This window comes from Bidens hawaiensis, unplaced genomic scaffold (genome assembly GCF_021521415.1).
Source record: "Bidens hawaiensis isolate Kalapana, Puna unplaced genomic scaffold, B.hawaiensis_p1.1 tig00002186_1, whole genome shotgun sequence".
NCBI lineage: Eukaryota > Viridiplantae > Streptophyta > Magnoliopsida > Asterales > Asteraceae > Bidens > Bidens hawaiensis.
Window position 1 is genome coordinate 2,456,814 of NW_027491117.1, and position 23,686 is coordinate 2,480,499.

General features: G+C 41.7%; 1 pseudogene; it reads right to left on the reverse strand.

Annotated features, from left to right (window-relative positions):
* Positions 1–10,704: 10,704 nt before the first annotated feature.
* On the reverse strand, positions 10,705–11,402 carry LOC143610216 (ethylene-responsive transcription factor ERF039 pseudogene; annotated as a pseudogene).
* Between the last annotated feature and the right edge of the window lie 12,284 nt (positions 11,403–23,686).

Consider the following 23,686-nt stretch of genomic DNA (forward strand, 5'->3'; position numbering starts at 1 on the left):
CTTTTGAGATACTTTTTAATTTAAATACTTTTCCAGTTGAAGTTTTCAGTGGAGGATTAATGAATTGCATTAATTCCTCATCAGACACTGAAAGCTTGTCTGTGGAAGTTACATTAACATGTTCCTTTGGAATTACTTTAGGAATATCTTTAGGAACACGTGAATTGTTTGAAGAAGCACTTGAGGATTTTGCACTATAAACAGCTTTTTCAAAATCTTCAGGTTTGCACAGAATGTGATTGTCAATTGGAATATCTTTATTTTTAACAATCACATCTGTTTCAATTAGCTCCTCGATTGAACCATCAATTTCGTTTTTGGTAAACACCTTTTTGCTTTCAATATTAACTGGTTCACGAGTTGGTTCAAATGAATCAACATTTTCAGGTTTATCAGTAGACATATTTAAAGAATTTTCTGTCTTAGGAATGCTACTGTAATCCTGATTAAATGGAGGAGGAATTTCGACATATCCCAAACCTGCTTTTCCATTCTTTTTATGTGAATGATTAACCTCGATTATTTCATTCAATAAGAAAGAAAAATCTCTGAATTTACTAAGTTTATGATTTAATTCCATTTTTTCTTGTTCGAGATTGGAAATGCAAGTTCGAAGACGAAGAATCTCCTTTAAATGTTGATCCACTTCAATAATTTTACAATGGACCTTAGCTTTAAGATCATGATTATTATCTGATAATTTCTGAATTTTTAGATTCGCTTGCTCAAGCAATTTTGTCTTTTGCTTATAGCATTCCTTGATAGTAAAGTAATCATTAGTAAATGTATTGTTTTGAGTTAATGCTGTTTCAAGTTTGGCTTTTAACACAGCACACTCAGAACAATCCACCATTATTGATGCAGGATCATTTACATTAATTTGAGGTGTAGGACATACCTCATCAATCTTAGCCATGCAAGCATAAGATTCAGTTTTCTCAGGAGTTGATTCTGGTTGAGATAACAGAGATTGATCACTGTCAGTTTATGAGTCAGATGAATCACTACTCTCCAACACATTTTCGCTACTGGCATCCTCAAAATTCTCCACAGGCTCAACGATAGCAACGTTTGCCTGGTTTCTCAATAAGCGCTGAGACCAATCAACTCCATCATTTACCAATAAAGCTTGAGTAACAGGAGATTTGTCTTGATCACCAGAGGCAACAATGTTATTTTTATCTCCTCTAGATGAAGACTTTGTAGAAGCACGGTCAGAATTGTGTGAGCCAGAATAATCTTTCTTCGGCTTGTCACACTCTTTGGCAAAGTGGCCAAATTCACTGCAATTATAACACTTGACTTTTAACTTATCAAACCCAACCCTTTTGTTCAACGTAGGAAGATCTTTTCCAGTTCGTTGCATGAATCTTTTAACCTTTCGAACAATCATGGCCATGTTCCACTTCAAATCCATAAGCTCAAGATCATCTGAGTCGATTTGATCGTAGTCCTCATATGTGTGATCGCTCGTAGCAATATTACTTCCCACCAGTTGTTCATATGAAGTCATGAACGCACATACAAAAGCGAACTGTTGTTCAGCTTCTTGTAAATTGACCTTGGGTAAGCTTGAAGTATGAGCATTGGAGTTGCCAGTTGTACCACTCGCCATGAAATATACATTATGAGGACTGTTTACGTTAGGATCCTCTTGGGTTTGAGCAAAGAATGCATTAATAGGCACTGAGCTTGTCGCATTATTTTCTGGTAATCCAGCACCATAAAGTAACGGGTTTTGAGTTGACGACTGCTGATGTTGATTTTCTTTCAAAGTAGATTGACATTTAAGATCGAATTCCCTTTCTTCGATCTTATTAATGAATTGTACAGCAGTCAGTTCAGGTTTCTGAAAGAATCCGTTCTCTTTAAGCACAAACAGGAACGTCGAATAGTCTGTAGGTAAAGCATTCTTCAAAGTATCAATCTTGTTCTGTTCTGTTGGCTCAAGATCAACAGAAGACATTTCAACAATCAAGTGGCTGAAACGGTTGATCATTTCTTCTACAGTTTCATTTTTCATCAAAATAAAGTTTCTGAATTGGAATTTCACTAAAGTGTTCTTGCTTTCAAGAGTATTGCCCAAACTTCTGGTTTTCAAGGTAGTAAACAGTGAAGCACAGACTTTGATCGTACTATATTGATGAAAAATATGTTTCGGTAAAGCCATAGTGAGAGTAGAATAAGCTTTCGTCTCACTTTCAAAGTCCTTCAACTCATGTGTCTCATACTCTTTAAACGGTTTCGGAGTCCAACTCATGTTGTCATTACCGATCAGTGGTGTAGCATAAACATCATCAAGAAAACGAACACTGCTAGGATGCACAGATCCCATATGTGCACGGAATCTTGGTTCCCAATGGGCAAAGTCCGATAGTTTCAACAGCTTGGGACATTTATTATGACTGCCTATCTCGTTATCCATCGTCAGCATTTGTTGCAATAAGACGTTTTGTGATGCTAACGCATAATAAGATGAATTTTGAGCAGCCATCATAAACCAGCTGATAAACTTCAGGGATTTAACAAAGTTAACTGTTCACACGAATGAGTCAGTAACGAATGGGTTCCTTATGAATGAAACTCTTGCTATTAACGAATGGATTTTAATGAATCTCTTCACATTCGTTAACAGATTAACGAGTTAACGAATGAGCTTATAACGAATAGGGTTTAACGAATGGAATATTCGTTAAAACTGAGATACTTTAACGAATGGGATATTCGTTAAAAGTTGATTACTTTAGCGAATGTCTAAGATATTCGTTAACGAATGAAAGTTAACGAATATGTCTTAACGAATCAGGCTTAACGAAGAAAGTTGAACGAATAAGGTTTGATCTTAGCGTGACGAATGAGATTGAAATTGTAACGAATGAGTGGGTTAGGTCTTAGCGAATGAGTGTAACGAATCAGACTTATCCTAACGAATAAGACTTCATCTTAACGAATCAGTCTTCAACGATTCAAACTTCCAATTTCAACTTCAAACTCGTCCGAATCTTACTGAAACTACTTAAAACTTATACCAAAACAATCCAACACCAAATCCGAACCTATCTAGCCATGTCCGAAGTCACAGACATTCTTCAATCAGGTTCAATTTAACGAACAACCAGACTCAGTTTTTGAACATCAATTACATCACAAAATCAATCAATTCATGTTCGAAATTGATCAATTGATTACGATTAAAACTTGATTATGTATCGTAGATCAGATCCAAGGCTCTGATACCACCTGTAAGAGCTTGGGGTTAGGATCTAGAACTTATGATTACGACGATACATGATGTTTAGGTATACGATTAAGGACGATATACGTTATGATTGATACGAATAATGTGAGAGAATGAATTGGCGGAGTAACGAGAGAGAAATTGATAAACTAACTTCAAAAACTTACATTAATGAATAATTTACAGCATATATATAGGGGATGACCACATTCGTTAACATAACTATTTAACGAATGTGTCATTCGTTACATTAAACCATACGAATAAACTCTTCATTCATTAATACATTTAACATATAACGAATAGCCTTCATTCGTTATCTCATTCGTTAATCTGGGTTAACGAATGAGTTTACAGATTAGACGAATGTGTTACATTCGTTACGGGGTAACGAATGTAACATTACATTAGAGCGAATGGCCCATTTAGCCATATTTACATTAAGACCCCTTAACTTTAGATTAATTACATTAATGCCCTGATAAAGACTGAGACGTACAAAACATGTATCAACAATTCCCTTGTTGTGGTAGAATTCATTCACGACTTTGTTGCAGAATTCTGTTCCGTTGTCACTTCTGATACACTTCACTCTTTTGTCTGTTTGATTCTCAACCAACACGATAAATCTAAGTAGAAATTGAGATGTCTCATCCTTGTGCCCTAACAGAAACGTCTATCTGAAATGCGAAAAATCGTCAGTAATAACCAGACAATAGGCTTTTCGACCTATTGCCAATGGTTGAATTGGACCAAAGAGGTCCATGTGCAACAGTTGGAGAGTGGAATTTATAGAATTGACAGTCTTGGGTCTTTGAGGGAGTTTGTGCTATTTGCATTTAGAACAAGATAAACATTTTTCAGCATAATGAAAGGTTTAACAGGCAAACCCCTCATGTGGTCACCTTTAACTAACTTATTCAAGTTTTTAAAGTTGACGTGACCCAATCGTCTATGCCATAAGGATGAATTGTTCTCCGAGGCCTTGGACGTCAAACAAGAAGCAGAACGCATGGAATAATTGCTTCTCATGTCCAGAATGTAGGCATCGTTGTGCCTCGGAGTACGCATCATGATCCACTCTTCAGGGACTTTAAAACCTGGTTTTAATATAAGACACTCATTTTCTGTGAACAGGGTTGAGAATTTCTTATCACAAATTTGGGAGACACTGAGCAGGTTGTGGTTGAGCTGTTCCACCAGATTGACATCATCAAAGGTCTAAGTACCATTGGAGACCTTGCCTTGTTTCGTTATCTCTCCTCCATCATCATTGGCTAAAGAGACATGCCCACCGTCGAATGGTTTGATGTCAAACAACAGGGACTCATCTCCTGTCATATGTAGGGTGCAGCCACTGTCTAAGTACCAAATACTATTGACAGGCCTTCCAGGCTGACCCTACACACATGAAAGCAAGTTAGTGGAGGGTTTCCCGAGACGCACTTGTCTCGGGAAAATTAAACACAAAATCACCAAGTTTAATTTTATGATTTTTAAAAATATATTCTATTGGTGAATCAGAATCAGAAGAACAATCCATGGAATTATGATTTCCTCGGTTTTGAAATGGTTTTCTGAATTGTCTTCTCTTGGGTTTGGACTTGACAGCAAAGTCCTCGGTGTGTTTCTTGTTGAAAACATGTGAAGGGCCCTTTGGCTTTTCAGCTTCTGATTTGCTAACCTTTTTCTTTCCCTTTGGGTTAGCCAAAATGGTTTCTTAATTTTCATATCACCTATGGTTTGAAATCGGTGTCACTGGCAGTGGAGTGAGTTTGGTTAGACATTTTCTTGGCCTTGAGATTAACCCTAGGAAATGTCTGACCAAACGCACTGTTCAGTTCTCTTTGTTTCTTGTGCCAGTTCTTGCAATGTCTCGCAAGATGAGAGGGATTTCCACAAACAAAACAACACTTTCGTTGGTTACACTTATAGATATCATAATCACTGGAGTATGTGGGATTAGGTGAGGTGGACTGATTAACATGTTGGTAACCTCTATCTGACTTATAATTATAAACATTTGAATGATGAGTTGCAAAATAATTTGATTGCCTAGGTTCCTGTGGAGAGTAGTAATAGGCACTATCAAATTGATCATAAAATTGAGAACCATTTTTACAATTTGTATTTTGAGAAAATGTGGTTTTCATTTTTGGCACATATTTACAGGAAGTACTCAGTTTTTCATTCTCAAAATTTGATTCTTGTTTTCTTAAATTCTCAATATCATGATCATTTGATTTGCAACTAGGACTAGTCTGTTCATCAACCTTGGCTTCAATGGTTTCGTCAAAAACAGTTTCACATTCTGAATCAGAAGAAGAACATTCACTTTCATTACAAACATCTTTACAACTGTCATCACTAGAAGTTTCACAAAATACAACTTTTGATCCTGACCTTAGACTTCCCAACATTGACTCACAAACTTTATTACAAACAGGATTGTTAATTGACTTTGTTAGACCCACACAAGACTCAAAATGGGGTTCTAACTCTCCATTTTGCTTACAACCCTGGTTAACCTTTCCACAATCACCAACATTTACATCACCTGCTCCACAAGACACATTGACGTTAGACTTATCAAATGATTGGATTGGAGTAGCTGATTGAGAGGCAGCAGGAACAAATTTCACTGATTTTGATACTCAACCAATCCCATATACCATTTCTTCCTTGGGAGAAGTATTATAGCTAAAGTGGGGCAGACTTGTGTAATTATCATTCAATGGTGGATGTACATTAGTATAATCGTACCCCAGCCCTGCTTTAACTTTAGTACTTCTCTGTGCTCCAATAAGATCATCTAATTGCACAGATGATGTTTCAAATCTTTCGACTATCTTTTCTTTTTCCCTTTTATCAAAAGCAACAAGTTTCAAATTCTCAATTTCTTCTTTTAATTCAGAAACTATGTTTTTATAATAAATTACTTCTTGATCTTTTTGAAAAATATTAACTCTAAGATTTGCAACATCATCATGATGAGTTTTAATCTTCTCAACATAAATCTTGTCAGCCTTTACATACTCAGTATTTAATTCTCGAAGTTTTGCATTTTCTTTCAAAACTTCGTTCTGATGATATCTATAGTATGTAACCTTATTAACGCTTGCTTCAGAACAGAGATTGTGATTTACCTCATCGAGTGATGATGCATCAGAACTTGCAGCTGAAGACGTAGACGCTTCATTGTTTGAAGTGAAAGCCATGCCTGCCATGTTGGGAGGATTCTGCAGCTCTTGAAATTGATCATCTCAATCCATGCCAGTTTGGACCTCCGTTTGGGAGACAAGGGCCCTTGTGTTTGAGCTTGAATTGCCCTTGTGTGGATGATTACCAATTCTTGGAGCTGAGCTGCTTGGCTTATGCACCTCATGCTTCTTTGCAGCAGCTTTACTGTTTTCTTCCTCAGTTACCTCAGTCACACGAATATCATTGGCTGGCTTTGGTGGATTCGTGCATTCTCGCAAAAAGTGACCCATCTCACCGTAGTTGTAACATCGTAGCTTTGACTTGTCGAAACAGATCCTCTTCCTGTCTGAATCCTTGAAGCTGTCTTTCCCATATATCTTCATGAAGTTTGTAGCTCTTTGCACGGCCATTGCCATTTGGTACTTGATATCCATATTGTCGAGATCCTTTTGATTGATATCTCTCATATCCCCAATCTCAAATTGTGGTGGCAATAGATTTCCTTGCATCAACACAGAAAAGCATGAACTATTGAGATGTTTGAGTCATTCAACATGGGTAGTGCTTCACAGTAGCTGGAGCTTTTACTTTGCTGACTCTTTGATGAAGAGGAAATTCCTTGAGCTTTCAAAGCTTGTTCAACTGCACTATCAACTGCTTTCTGGAACGAGCTAGACTCAGATGACCCGGATTGACTTCCCGCTGAAATGAATGCTGTAGTCTGAGGTGGCACACTTGAGGAGTACTTTGGAGTAGTCACAGGGTACACATTCTGACGGGTTTTGCTTATAAAGGCAGTTGGTATAGTTGATGCAGTACTCATTCCTGCTTGATTAAGAGAACTCAGATGATTGTTCATTCTCATTTTCTTATCCATTACAAATGACTTGATAGTTGAAATCAAGTCAGTGTTTGTCATGGCATTTAAATTGGTAGTTCTCTTGATCGTGATTGTGTTAGTACTCCAACTATAAGGCAAAGAGTTCATCAACTTGTGGTTGACTTCAGAGTTGGTGATGTTTACACTGGCAGCTCTCATTCTGACCATCATCTTTTCAAACCTCTTAACCAAGTCCAACACAGCTTCTCCTTGACGGTGGTTGAACATGTTGAACTCTTCTTTCAGCAATGCCTTTTTGTTTTCCCTGATTTCAGCATTGCCCTCAATCTTCTCCACCAGCGCTTCCCATAGACCTTTTGTAGTTCTATGTTCTCTTAGAGTCTTAGTGATTTCATTTGAAAGACAAACAATCAAAGTGAGGTACGCCTTTTTATCTTGCTCAATCATTGTCTTGTCATTTTGATCATAGTCTTCAATGGGTTTTGCTCGTTCCCCATTTGCAGTGACAATCATGGGAACATGAAGACCTACTTCAAAGCATCTCATTAAGTCAGATTCAGTCAACGAGATATAGTTCATGAACCTCCATTTGAAATCAGCAAAGTTATCATCTAAAGTCATATACTTTGGAGGCTTAGTAGGTATTCCCACTTGGTTCTCTAACAGCAAATACCCCTTCAATAGTTCTAAATCTGTACTCGTTATGGTTACAACATTCTCAAACACTAACAGTTCCTTAAATAGTTCAAAATTCTATCTCAGACAAGAATTTTGCGCGAAACAGACTTTCAAGCGAAGTGAAAAAGTATTCCAAGCGAAGCGAAATTGTTTGATGAACAGTGATGCGAAGCGAAGCAGTCAAGCGAATCGAAATTGTTTGATGAACAGTGATGCGAAGCAAAAAACTTGAATGCAAAGCGAAATTGTGCTATGCGAAGCGAAAATGTTTCATGCGAAGCGAAACACATTTCAAGCGAAGCGAAAAGATCTTGTGCGAAGCGAAATGCTATGCGAAGCGAAAATGTTGTGAGAAGTGAAAAACTCAAATATTTCAGAAGCAATCTTTCTTGGGATCTGCCCACCTAATCTTGTCAGTTCTGGTCAAAAGTAGGTACACTAACTTTCATGCCAAGCGAAGCGAATTTCTTACTTGTCAACTTTTAACAATTTTAAAACCGTAACATCAATTTTTAACACTTCTTAACCCAAAACTTTTAGATTTAAGGCTAGTACACTTGCTGTTTTCACCAAGAACACACTCTAAGACATGATTATCAACTTAAAGCTGATTCTTTTTGTATTTTTCCTTATTGTAGAGGTTTTCTTGTCAAAAACACTTCTTTTCTTTTCCTAAGATCAAAATCCAAGGTTGTGATTCAAAAACCCTCAACTAGTGAGCCGAAGCTCTGATACCAATTGTAAGTCCTGTGGCGGGTGGATCTAACAACTATCTTTGGTCAACCGAACTAGTGCTAGTGGAAATCACACTAAGTCACCTAAGTGGTCTCGGATCTTAAGAATGTTTATTTCCGGTTTTAGAGAGAGAGATAAGAGAGAGAGACACGAGAATATAGAGAGAAAGATAATATGTGTGTGTTATAGAATTTTGGCAAAATGTTATTTCTCTCATGGCATGCTCCCTATTTATTGAGGAGCATGCATGGGAAGTAGTTTATTTCCAAATGCCCAATGAGCTTGTTTACATTTTTCTTGGGCCATCTTTTTTGGGCTTCATACATACAAAAATAAACATTTAAAGCCCAAATACATATATTTAATACAAAAGACTTAGTTATACAAAAAATGGCCTAACATTTATGTTTTGGTGTAAGTTAATTTAGTTGGTCAAGTGTTTATGACCATATTATGAAACTTTGAACAACTATGCATCCTTGGTTTTGTTTAAAAGTTCTTCCTATGTATAGCGTTTTTGTTATTGTAAATGGTTAAAAGTTAATTGTTTAATGTGAAGGGTGCGTAATGTTAACCTATCGCCCAAGATGGGACATGAATGATTTACAATAACAAATTGGTTTAGTATGGCATTTCGCACTATAACTGACAAAAAAAAAATCATAAACAAAACGGGTTAAAACTTTAATAGTTGTGTAGGACTCCTATGACAAGTGCTGTTAATATTAATGAAAATCTATTTGGAAGGATTGACACTATAAAAATGTAAATGTTTGTTTGTGTTTATGTCACTTTTATTCGGTTTGTGAGAAGAATTGGGGGTAATTCATTATATGATGAAGGTTGATACACGAATACACATACAAAATAGAGATAATTAGCTAAAGGCAAATACACTAATCCATCTTATTTTCATAGAAAATCCTGGAATTGTGAACAGAATTTTAAGATAATGAAAAATTATGAATCAATATAATATAAATAATTTAAAGAAAGTTATTATTTGAAGCTTCGTAACATATACACTAGTTACCAAAAAAAAAACATGCACATTTACTAATATGCCCATCTAATTAATTAAACATAAAATAAAAAGAAAATTATATGATTGGTTGAAAAAACTTCTCACATTTCTCGCATGAACTTAAGCATATATATATATATATATAGGAGAGATATTTTGAGAAACTTGTTGTACCTCCGAAAAAAATGACCCGGCCGGGCGCCCCCCTCGCCCACCCTTAGAGCCGGCCATGGTTAATAGGAGTTTAAATTTGAATATTTCTTTTCATGTTATAGATAGTTGAATTTTTTTTACATATTTGTTAGTTTGCGTATATTTATTCGACGATTAACAAATGCAAACGTATATAGCCCGTTCACGTTTGATCATTTCGTTTACATTCTAATGAACACATTGTGATTTGGAGTAAAGATCACACATGCAACTAATGTTTGTAAAATATCTAAAAGGTAGGAAAATGTTGTGCACCTTAATGAACAACAGGAACAAAATATCGGTTGTTAGTGGATTCACATGTGAACAAGTGTTCCTTTACATGTGAACAGTATAAATAAACTAAGATATTTCACATACAACTAACATTTGAATTAATTAAAAAAAAAACACCTGAGTTATAGTCACATACGAATTGTAAATAAAACTAAGTTGAAATAAGAGTAACTACTATTTTTGATATAACTAGAGTTAAGGTTATAACAATTACTCAACTTTATTTTATTCTAGTGCAGTAATTACGTATTTCGAAATGAACTAAAGTAAGTATAGTTGGAAATCTATTGGAAATCTATACCGTAATAATAACAACTCCATTATTAGCGTAATATTCTAATCATCTAATGCTTTTTAAACTTCTCATGTTAAAAATTGTTTATACCAGATTCTACCCTTAATATATATCAATAATTCCCAAAAGAATAAACAATACATGAAATACTCAAACATACAACAATAATCTACGATATATGTGATAAATCCAAAAAGGTGTGTGTATATTTTAGCAACTTACACAAACTATTTATTTGTATTTTATTATAAGCTAGCTAGCTAGTATATCTCCCAAAGTAGCGGCTCATCGGCTCCAAGGCTAAAGCCGCCATCACCACCAGCTACAAGCTGCCAAGATGAAGCCGTAAAGAAACCACCGCTCACGTCACTGTGGCGGTGACAAAGATCCGGCAAGTCGAAGAATGCATCGTCGTCATCAGAAGCCATTGTTTCTTGGCTTTCTGGCTCGGCTCCATTATCAAATGTAATGGCTGCAGCCTTTGTGGCGGCCGCTTGGATGTCTTTGGGCAATGTTGTAGCCGGCTTAGGAAGTAAATGTGCTAATTTAGGAAAGTTGAGGTTAGCCGATGCGCCTTTTATGGCTCGAGCAGCTGCATCATGGGCTCGAGCCGCCATTTCAGCCGTTGGGAATGTCCCAAGCCATATTCTTGATTTTTTACGTGGCTCACGAATTTCGGACACCCATTTGCCCCAACTTCTTTTTCTTACACCATGATAAGTTGACCACCCTCTCTGGCGGCGGGAACAACACTGCCGCTAGTTCTATATAGTTTCTTGTCCACATTGTCATTTTTTCTCTTTTGATCTCTTATCGAACCTTTTTCATATTTGCACTCCTTGAAGGCACATGTTATAGTTGGGGTGGTGGTGATGGTGGTGGAGGTGGTTGAATTCTCCATGTTGGTTTGTTTTATAAACAAGAATGAGTACCCAAAATGATGCATAAAAATGGGAGTAAGGTTGTGGTGGGGTTGTGGAGTATTGTGGTATGAATGGTTTTATACATAACATTTTGTATAATATTATATGTATGTAAGATGTTGATAAATATAATGGGCACCACCACCACCTACACACATGGCAATCCACCATTCACTTTTCATGTGGTTTTCGGCGTCTTTTTATCTTTGACATTATTATTTCTAGTGGTAGGTCCAACATATTTCATTTTTTTGTAAAAATAGGTTGTTATTTGTAAATATCAACCTATGATCTTTTTATGTTGTATAAATCTTATAAGGAAACAACGCATATTTCAACCGTTGTAATCCAGAAAAGTTTTCTTTAAGGTAACAATGTTTCAATTTTCACTTGTCTATATAGAGATTTTTACTGAGTTGGGTTGCTATTTTTATTAACAAAATGAGTCAGATCACTAAAATATTTTGAATTTTTTAAATTTAGATCTAGATTATTTATTTGATTTGTTACCTTGAATGTTATTTTAATTCTAATTTGAGTGTCATGTTTAATTTATTTTTATGAATTGTTTCTAGTTAAATTTTGTTTGAGAACCAGATATGTTTAACTATTTATCAACTACTACCAAAGAGTTTTTACCAGCGTGTTGATTGATATGGTGTAAATTATGACTACTGTTAGAGAGCGCTTGAGTTGCCGTCTAGAAAGAAATACGTAATTGTCATTTAATTATTGGTATCATAGATTAAATGTTTAAATGAATGTGAGAAATAACAGAAGTAGGCTTAGGTAGAAGTTATTGGAAAACTTTATAGTGAATAGAGTAACGGTGTTATAAATGCACAACACGATTTAAAGTCAGAACAGGAAAAGTCATTTGCAAGGTGAAGAGGTATGTACCCGCCTTAACATCGAGCGGGGCGGGTCAACCCACAAGACATAGACCAGAGGCTTGAAATCAAGATATCATGAAGGCACAAAGCCAAAACCTATGCGCATGGCGCATATCACATATGCTCACGCATCACATATGCTCACGCGTATCACATGCTCACGCACAATATATGCTCACGCATATCACATCTGCGCGTGGCGCATATCACATGCTCACGCATCATATATGCTCACGCATATCACATCTGCGCGTGGCGCATTCACATATGCTCACGCATATTACATATGCTTGCGCATATCACATCTGCACATGAAACATCTGCGCGTGAGAATAAAGAGAAGACCTCGCGCATCCTCAGGATAGGCGCATATCACACATGCACATAATCAACCTCGTCCTTATCCAAATCAGGATAAGGACAACCCTGATTGTGCTCATCAAACAACCTTCCAGAAGGTATCCTTTAAGGAATAAAGAATATGCTGATGTTGACAGCTGCCAATGAAAGGTGGACAACTCAGCAAAACCCATGTGCTACCACGTGATTGCACATGGGTCAGGTGAAATACCTTGGTCAGAGAATAATCAATGAAAAAGCACCAGGTGTCCTAAGGACACGTGGCGCGAAGCAATAGGAGGAGGCCAAAAAGGCCCTAATGGGATCTGAGCCCAATCATTGGAAACCCTAGCACTATAAATACCACACCACCTCCACAAGGGGAGGTAAGCAAGAAAATACATTCCAATTCCTTACTCACTCTCAGATTATTATTATCTTCTCCTACAATCTCTTATTCTCACACCGGAGGGTTACCCCAAAGAGGACCCCTCTGTCCCTTTCTGAGGGGTAAGTTCACGGTGCTGCTCGTTTTGTAGGTGGAAGAATTCATACTCCGGAGAACCATCGGTGAAATAGCATACTTATACCCGAGGAAAGTTGATCGTCAACCAGTGAGCCAATCCACGTTTCTTCATTGGCGCCATCACCTGTTACAACGGCAACAAAACCACTATCTCATCAGTTCTCTCTGAAAAACTTCACCATGGTTTCTGGTGTTCGAAACAGCGATCAAGTTCTGGAGGAAAATGAGCTTGAGGATGTTAATGAGGGACAGCAGTTTCTGAGGGTGCCGCGTGATTCTGCGCGCACCACCAGTAACCATCCCTTCATCACAACTCCTCATAGCCAGACTGAAACTCCTCCAGACGATCTCACGTTCCAAAATCTGACTGGCGCAAAACAAAAAGGACCAATGGGTCCAGAAGTTGAAACCAATGACCCTAAAGAATGGCTCATAAACGAACAACGACGTCTAATGGACAAATACAATGAGCTGGTAAAACACAAAAAGTTAGCCGACTTAACACAAAGGCTCGCATTTGATAAGCAAACCATTCAAGGAACAACAAAAAGAGCGCGCGCGCCGGAAGATGGTCACTCTGTTCACACTGAACACGCTGATTTTAGTGATGAAGAAGTGCACAGCATGAGGAAGACGCGAGATACTCATGCAGGAGGCTCACAGCTCCGCGCGCACATGAACATAGCGCCTGGAGCCAAAGCCGTTATGGATCTGTACACACCGTACAACCCACCAGCGAGAGGGCAAGTGGACGTAACCACACCATATAGGCCAGCCATCTTGGTGAAGCATTCAAAATTCACTGAGCGCATCGCGAAGGCTCCCATTCAACACAAAACCAAGATGCCAAGTGGTTTGGGCAAGTACGATGGCACAACAGATCCAGACGATTTCTTACAAGGTTTTTACAACACTGGAAACCTAGAAAGCTGGACGATGCCAACATGGTGTCACATGTTTGCTCGCTGCCTCACGGGCGCAGCGCGTGTCTGGTTCGAAAGCTTGCCGACTGGGCAAATCGATGGGTTCGAAGAGCTATTGGAGAAGTTCCAGGCTCACTTCGTACAGCAGCGCAGAAACACGCGCGACCCCGATGACATCATGCACTGCGTGCGCAGGAATGATGAAACAATTGAAGACTACATAACCCGTTTCAATCAGGAATCTCTTGCAATTGGAGGTATCACTGAACAGCTCTTGCGCGTGGCCTTTATACAAGGTGCGCGCAGTGATCAACTCCGCAGAGCTCTCGTGAGCAGAGATGGCATGCCAACCACTTGGGCTAAGCTTATGGAAGCATCGCGAGTCTTCGCGCGAAATGAAAAACAAATTGCCCAAGACAGAGCAAGAGATAGAGGGCATCAAACAGAAGCACCGCGCAACAACGAAAGAAGGGGCAAACAAAACTCCGTACGGTCCAGGTTGCAACAAACCAGTTTTTCTCCCGCAGAAAAGCAGGCGCAACCAAGTTCACCCCAGCCCCAAAAAGACATTCGTAATCGCGGAGAAAGTGACAAGAGGGAAGGCGGCAGAGAGCCCAACAGACCTCTACCAAGAATATGGACTCCCCTCACTAAAACGCCATCTCAAGTGTTGAGCACAGAGAATGTCCAGTTCAAAAGCCCCAAGCCATTACTCCATAAGGGGCCACCAAACAGTGGCAAGTATTGTGAGTTTCACAAGTCCACAGGGCACAACACCGATGCATGCCACCATTTGAAGGACGCGATTGAAAGAGATGTGAAATCAGGCAAGTTGGCTCACCTGGTGAAAAACCCAAGACCAGAGAATGAACAGCCAGATGGAGCCCCAGCCAGTAAAAAATTCAAAAGAATCTGTGTAGCCGAGGGAGGAAGGCTGGGGCAAAGATCGATAAAGAGAAGCGCGCAAGTCCAAGGAGACTGGAGCGAGCAACAAGTAATCTTCCCAAGAATCAGAGGAGGCCCGTCTATCAGCAGTCCTCTAGTCATCACTACACACATTGCTCATTATGAAGTGTCAAAAGTCCTGGTGGACACTGGCAGTGAATCAGACATCATGTATGAGCAATGTTTCAGGAAGTTGGATCCAGCAGACCAAGCAAGGCTCGAAATTGTGAATGCACCAATCTCGGGTGTTTCAAATGAAATCATTCACCCCCTAGGTCAGATACAATTTGAACTAACTATGGGGGATGAGAAACACAAGCAAGCTGAAATTGTCAACTTCTTGGTCTTGCCCACCATTTCATGCCACAATATGATCTTGGGTAGAGGAACGATTGCCCAATTCAACGCCATACCGTCACCAGCGCACGACGCGCTGGGGTTCCCAACACCAACAGGTGTAACATTTGTATACCGAGATCATTTGTGTGCAGTGACAAGTATACCGCGGGAAGGGAGAATGAAACTTCCAATGGCAAACAACGCGCCAGAGGAATGGATTCTCAACCCAAAATTCCCAGAGCAAACAATCACAATTGGAGCTACGATATCAGACGACACAAGGTTGAGAATGAAAAGATTGCTCACAACGTATATGTCGGTCTTCGCGTGGCAACATTCTGATATGACTGGGGTTCCGTGAGACCTGGCGCAACATTCTCTCAACACCTTCAAGTCTGTAGAGCCAATTGCTCAAAAGAAGAGGGTCATGGGGGATGAGAAGGCAAAGGCCATGAATGAGCAAGTAGAAGATCTACTGCGCGCAAATATCATCCGCCCAATACGTTACCAAACATGGGTAGCCAATCCTGTGATGGTAAAGAAGAGCAACGGGTCATGGAGGATGTGCATTGATTTCAAGGACCTCAACAAAGCATGTCCAAAAGATTGTTACCCCCTCCCAAACATTGACGCGAAGGTGGACTCTGTGGCGCCATTTAAGCTCAAATGTTTCCTGGACGCCTACAAGGGCTATCACCAAATTCAAATGGCACCACAAGACGAGGACAAGACTGCCTTCAGAACTGACAAGGGTGTTTTTTGTTACACAAAAATGCCCTTTGGTTTGAAGAATGCAGGAGCCACTTACCAAAGACTCATGGATGCGGTTTTCAACGAGCAAATTGGAAGAAACCTAGAAGTCTACGTGGATGATTTGGTGATTAAAAGCAGGGAGGAAAAACAAATGCTCAAAGACATCGAGGAAACCCTTTGGCGCCTAAAGGAAGTAAACATGAAGCTCAACCCGAGCAAATGCACATTCGGCGTAGAAGAAGGGAAATTTCTTGGTGTAATGGTCACCAAGGATGGTTTCAAGGTGAACCCAGAAATGGTGGAGGCTATCCTTGACATGCCCTCACCATCCACCATGAAGGAAGTTCAAAAGTTGAATGGTAGATTGGTATCAATCAACAGGTTCCTAGCGAACCATGCAAGCAAATCTACCCCATTCGTCAACACATTGAGAAATTGCTTAAAGAAAAGCCAATTCAAGTGGACGCCCGAGGTCGAGCAAGCTTTCAGTGAGATAAAAGAATGTCTGATAAATCTTCCTGCGCTCACACCTCCACTTCCTGGCGAAACTCTAACATTGTACCTGTTAGCAGGAGAGCGCGCCATCGGCGCAGTGTTGTTGGTGGATCGCAAGGGAATCCAAACACCAATCTATTATGTAAGTCGGGTGCTGACAGATCCTGAGACGCGCTACTCCATCATGGAAAAGTTAGTTTTATCACTAACACATGCGTCGCGCAAGCTTCATAGATATTTCAATGGTCATCCCATTGAAGTCCTGACTGATTACAACATCCAGCAAGTCTTGCGACATCCCGCGCTCTCAGGAAGGCTGACAAAATGGGCGCTGGAATTAGGAGAGCACACGATCGCCTATAAGCCCCGTCCAGCAATAAAGGGACAAGTCTTAGCTGATTTCATCGCAGAAATCCCTGAAGGAAAAATTGAAGAGGCTCAGCGCGAGGTAGACCCTCCGCAAGCCAATAATGAAGAAAATGTTTGGAGATTATTCACTGATGGAGCTTCAAACAATGAAGGGTCCGGCGCAGGCCTCAAGCTGGTGGATCCAGAAAGACATGAGTATACTTACGCAATCAGGTTGGATTTCAAGAGCACCAACAATGAAGCTGAGTATGAAGCCCTGCTGGCTGGTCTGCGCATCGCGCACAAGTTCGGAGTTAAAAAGCTAGAGGCCCATGTTGATTCATACTTGGTAGCAGCACAGGTCAATGGCCTTTATGATGCCAAAGAGAACACTATGTCTCTGTATTTAGAGCAGGCAAAGAAGCTCACCGAGCAATTTGACTTCTTCAGAATCATACATATTCCGCGCAGTGAAAACAAGTCCGCCGACGCGCTGAGCAAGATGGCATCAACCAGCTTCGATCACTTTGGCAAAGATGTCAGGGTGGAAGTAATGAGCAACCCGTCGGTGGGAGCGAAGTCTGTCCTTGTAATTCATACAACACCTTCATCATGGATAACTCCATTAATGGAATTCTTGAAGGAGGGAAAGGTACCGGACGATCGCGCACAGGCGAGGAAGATAAGACACAAGTCGCAGAACTACGAACTGCTTGATGGTACGTTATATCGACGCTCTTATCTTGGACCGCTCATGAAATGCCTGGATGCCGAGGAAGCAAGCTATGTGATCAGAGAGATACACGAAGGAATCTGTGGAATACATGCTGGCCCGCGCATGGTGGTTGCCAAGGCAATGAGCGCAGGTTACTATTGGCCAGGCATGTACTTGGACGCATTAAAAGAAATCCAAAAATGCAAAGCGTGTCAGAGCTATGCGCCAAACACCATGCGGCCAAAGAACAACTTGATTCCAGTGACCTCCGCATGGCCTTTCCACAAATGGGCAATCGATATTGTGGGTCCCTTACCACAAGCGCAAGGGCGAGTAAAGTTTTTGGTAGTGGCAGTAGACTATTTCACAAAATGGGTTGAAGCCAAGCCACTAGCAAAAATCACAGCCGAGGCAATGAAGCAATTTATTTGGAGCCACATCATATGCCGTTTTGGCCTGCCAATGGAAATTGTGAGTGACAATGGCAAACAATTCACTGACAGGAAGATATCCAGCTGGCTCAAGGAATTGCGCATCAACCAAATCTTCACTTCAGTATACCACCCTCAGGGGAATGGCCAAGTGGAGCGCGCGAACCAAAGCTTGCTGAATGGGCTGAAGAAAAGGTTGGAGGGAGAATCCCATTCATGGGTCGAGGAGCTACCTAATGTCCTGTGGGCGCAGAGGACATTAAGCAAAACCAGCAATGACGAATCCCCGTTCAGCCTAACCTATGGAACGGAGGCTATGATTCCAGCGGAAATTGGATGCCCATCCCATAGAGTGCTCATGATGAGTAAGATAGATAACGAGCGCGAAAGGAGGTTGGATCTCAACTTACTTGAAGGGCGCAGAGAGGCGGCTATCATCAGTGAAGCGAAATACAAGAAAAAACTAGAAAAATATTATAATCAGCGCGTGAAAGAATGCCACTTCAAGAAGAATGACTTTGTCCTTCGGAACAATGAAGCTAGCCGCGCGATACCCCCGGGAAAATTTCCCCCAACTGGGAGGGACCTTATCAAGTCTCGGAAGAATTGGGAAAAGGCGCATACGCTTTAAAAGATTTGAATGGAAAGAAGATCCCGCGCGCATGGAACGCAGCACAGCTTAGAAAATGTTTCATGTAAAAATTGTCAAGTTTGTAATCAAGGCTTTTTAAGCCATTATGAATAATGATACGCGCTATTTTCTCTTAATGTGTGTTCTATTACCTTTTGCATACATGTTTCACGCTTCCCTTTATTAATTTTGAGCAATATGACAACATTGTATTGACATCAAAACTAAAAATAAAACGAAGTAAAACATACATGCGCGAGCTTCAAGCTCAAACGCGTTAACGAGTTTTAACTCAAAAACGTCAGGGCCTTAGCCCAATAATATGAGCCTTAGCTCAGGGCCTTAGCCCAATAATACGAGCCTTAGCTCAAATCACTCACAACATCCATCCTACATGCTGCGCAGCTAGACCATAAAAATACCTAAGCACAACTAAGGCAAAGCACATGCCAAAACATAGTTGTTAAGGTCTCAGGTCGAGGTCGCGCATGGAATTGTAATGGATATCAGAGTAACACATACTGACACGTAAAGGCTAAAAAACTCATTCATAATTCCCTATAATAAATGCGCGATAACGTCGCGCAAAAGAGGAATAATGAAACGCCAAGGCACGTGTCAGCATAGTCAGGATATTGCAAAATCACTTAAAATATGACAAAGATTAAGTAAAATAATTTCCTTACAACCTTGTTCAAATTTCAACGTGCAAGCATATCTTATATTCAACAAGCAAACATGCAATACAAAGAGATGAATTGGGAATGCGCAAGATGCGAATAAGGGAAAAATAAAATTTCATTCAAAAACATAGAAGTTTACAAATTTACAAAATGATGAGATACAAACTACAAATAATAATAAAAAAAAAAAAAACATGAAGGGCTTCTCAAGTCTCTATATCAACGTCAGCCTCTTCATCGCCCTCATCATTACCTCCCTCAGCATCTGGCACAGCCCGCTCCTCGTCATCTCCAAACTTGCCATAGTCAAGCTGTTCGTCTTGAATGGAGTCGTCTTCTATCACAATAGTGTCAGGAGCGGGTCCTTTGGCCACGCCAGAGCCGCTAACAGAGGCAGCATTGCCCACGCCATCATCGCTGCCACCAGCCCCTTCACACTCGTCAAGTAATTTCTTTAACGCGCCGAGATCGGGCTGGTCAGCAAGCGAGGCTATCTGCAAGTCATAAGGAAAAGTATGAGTACAAAAGACTAGGAAAATAAGTCAAGGTAAACTCATTAAGATTAAAATACCTGCTCAAGGATGGGAATGGGAGTATTCAAATACTTCTCCCCCACCTCGGCCATGTCAGCGCAGACAACGTCGAGCTGATAAGGGTAGTCGGATGGGTTCTTCTTCAGCATGCTATATTCACAGCCATCCTTAAACCCTTCAGCTCGACCCACCAAGCGCGAGGCAGCGTTGCAATCCATCACAAGGGTCTGAAACTCGTCTGAGTATTTCATCGCATAAGCGCAACGAGTCATACCCTGTGACACTAGCCATTGGCGATCCTGCTCGAGGGACGAAACAGACGTCTCAAGAGCAGGAATCTGAGAGTTTAACAACTCAACAGTTTCCCTGGTCTGCTTCAGCTCTTCTCTGTTGGACGCTGCTGCCGCCAAGGCCTCATTCCTTTCCGCTCGCGCAGCATCGAGCTCTTCACTGTTAGACGCTGCTATCGCCAGGGCTTCATCCTTTTCTGCCCGCGCCGCTTCGAGCTCTTTCTTCAGGCGCGCAACCTCACTCTCTAATAAAGATTTGTCAGTGATAGCCTGCACAAGAGTTTGATCACGCGCCTCTGCCTCCAACTCCAAGTCACGCGCTCGCCGCGCGTACTTGGCCGCATCCGCCTCTGCTGCCTGCAGCTTCTCCCGCGCAGCCTGCAGCTCATGCCCGCGCTTCACGAAGGCAGCGTTGGCACTTTCTCGGTTCTCGCTGAGTTCTGCTTGGAGTTTCTCAGCTCTCTCTCGAGCGTCAGAAAGATTCCAAGCAGATACCTTAGCCTCTTGCTTGGCCTCCGCAAGAGCATCACGCACCTTTACATAATCATAGCGAAGCTCTTGGGAGGCAGCAAATAACGCAGACCCAACAAAAAGATGGTCATTGAGCAAGTCCACGCGAGTGCGGTCCTCCTGAAACCTCCTTTCAGCTGGAGGCACAGAGTGAGCCCAGAAGTCTTCACACACACCCATGGACTGAAATGAGCTATCCTCAGTAATATTCCATCTCGGGCGGTATATGTGATCGGCTTCCTGCAAACACAAAGCAACGTTCTAGTCATCTAAACACTAATATGGAAGTCCGCACAGCGGAGCAAAACGAACTTATACCTGCGGAGAGCAAGCAGAAAAGTCAGCGCCAGTCCCACGAGAAGGTTGCGCCACGAAATCTCGTGGCGCTACAGGGCTTGCGCGGCCGCCATCGGAGTCTTCAAAATTGACCTCCTCATCATCCTCTGTAACAGGTCTTTTCTCCTGCGACTTGGAAAAATCAAAACCAGTCTCGCGAGGAGGGCTGCGCGCAGGAGGAGGTGAGGGAGGTCTCGACGCCGCTAGATCAGCGCGTAAAACAGTCTCCTGCTCCTTAGTAATCCCAATGAGGGGAGATTCAGTGCTTGTAGGAGCAGGAGCAGAACCAACGGCGCTGGCGCCGGCGCCAGCAGTGCCGCCAGCAGCTTGTGTGCCAGCTATAATTCCTATGAAAAAACCAACAAAGAGAAACGATTCATGACTTGATCTAAAAGAAAAAAGTCACAAAATCAAAGCGCAATATATACCTTGGCGCACCGCCGTCCGCGAGTTGAACATCGCCATGAAGTCCACTTTCCCCCTTTTCGAGGGTAAAACAGGGGACTTCAAAGCAACCTTCGGCGCAGCCTCGGTACCTTGCTGCGCCTGAGGTTGATCCACCAAGGTCGCCGGCTCTACAAACATTTGAGTGAGCAAAGATTCATTAACTCTATCGGAATCACGCTCATAAAACCACAAAATATAAAATATACCTGTTGGAGAGGAGGAAACAGCAGGCGCAGCGCCGCTTCCCTTGTCCGCCGCGCGAAGAGAGGAGGTGGCGCCACCATACCTTGTGTGGACAGGAGGACTGCCCATACCTAGAGGCAAGGAAGACGAGGAAAACTTGAAGGTAAACCCCTTGGTTTTCTCAAGTCCCTTCGCTTGAGTAGGAGGATCCTGAGCAACAGGGGCATCATTTTTCTTCTGTTTCTTACTGGCCCCTGCGCCAGTTTTCCCTTTAGCTTTACGCTCGAGTTGTGGCACCTCAGCTTCCTCCTCCACCTCCTCTTCCGCAAGCTCCAGCTCATAATTCTCGAGCGCATCTACAATACGTGCAACCGAAATGTTAACCAAATTTGGTATTCTAAAGGCATAAGCATAAGTACAAAGGCCTACCAGGCGCATCGCTGTCAAAGCAAAATCCCAAATCAACAGGGATGAACATATCATCGAAGCGATCGGGGAAACCAACTTCCCCAGCGCCCAGCGCGACAGAGCCACCCTCCATATGCTCATCATAGGCGGCGTGGACGTACTCCTTGCTTACTGCATAAAACAAGACAAATGATATCAGCAAAACGAATTATATTCGCGCAGAAATAATGCAATGAGCTAATAACTCACATAAGCCATCAACTTGGATAACAGGCTCAGTCGCGCTGTCGGTCCACCTCCTGCTCATACCAACCCCCACCAGCGCCTCCTCGCAAATATTCTTGGCGGGGGATGGTTCAGCAGTCAACTTATTAACCCATGCGCCAGTTGGGTTCTTAAGAACATTCACATCCGCGGGCGCAGAAGTGATCGCGTGCATGGTCATGCGGATGGGAATCACACCAGCCTTAATATAAAAAAATTTCTCAGACCAGTCATGAAGGCTTTTAAAGGAAACAGTGCAACACTTGACCTTCTGACTGCGAGGAATGAATGAGAACCAAGAATCTTGGATTTTTGGCTTATAAAAATATTGAAAGCGCCGAGGGGTGGGCTCCTCGCGCTGAGCTTTGCACATGAACTCAAAATAAGTCATGCGCACAAGTCCAAAAGGATGGACTTGGGATATGTGAATCCCATGAAATTGAAGCAGCGCACCCATAAACCTTGTCATCGGGAGACGAATGTTACAGTGAGTGAAAAAATGGCAGTATAAGGAGATATAGCCGGTGGGCGGATCTGCCGCCGTTTGCCCGGCCGCCGGGAGCAGACAGCCGTACTCAGGGAGAAAACCCTGAGAGGCGATGAGACTGTCGAAATCAGACTGTCTCAATTTGCAGGGAATCTCATCCCACCTCTTCTATGTCTTGCCCTTCCCCACCTCCTCCGACGAGGCCTCGGCAGCCCGTTTTCCTTGCCGGTCTTCTTCAAAGTGGACATGACTAATGATTTTACACGGCGTTTGCTGGGGGAGATTGTGGTGTCTGGGTTATCAGACATACAACTGTGAATCAAACAGAGGTTACTTCAAGAACGGAAATCGGGAAGCAAAAGACAGGCTCTTAATCGGAATGAAAATGGAAGGAAAGAAAAAGCTCTGAAATAACAATGAAGATGAAGAATAACAACTCAAAAGGCTTGCTTTTATAGGCCCAGGAGAGAGAAAGAAACAGGTACTGATCAGAGTTCACGCGCCCCCACTCGCAGGTGCAGGCCAACACGAGCGCGACACGTGTTCCTGACACTGTGTGAGGGGACATGAAAGGGAACGAAACAGATACTGATCAGAGTTCACGCGCCCCCACTCGCAGGTGCAGGCCAACACGAGCGCGACAGGTGTTCCTGACACTGTGTGAGGGGACAGGAAAGGCAACTGTAGCACCTCGAGCACACGAAAAGTCTGACACATGTCTCCATCTCTGACGCATGTCAGCACCAACCAACCACGTACATGGACGATTCATTTCAACCAAAA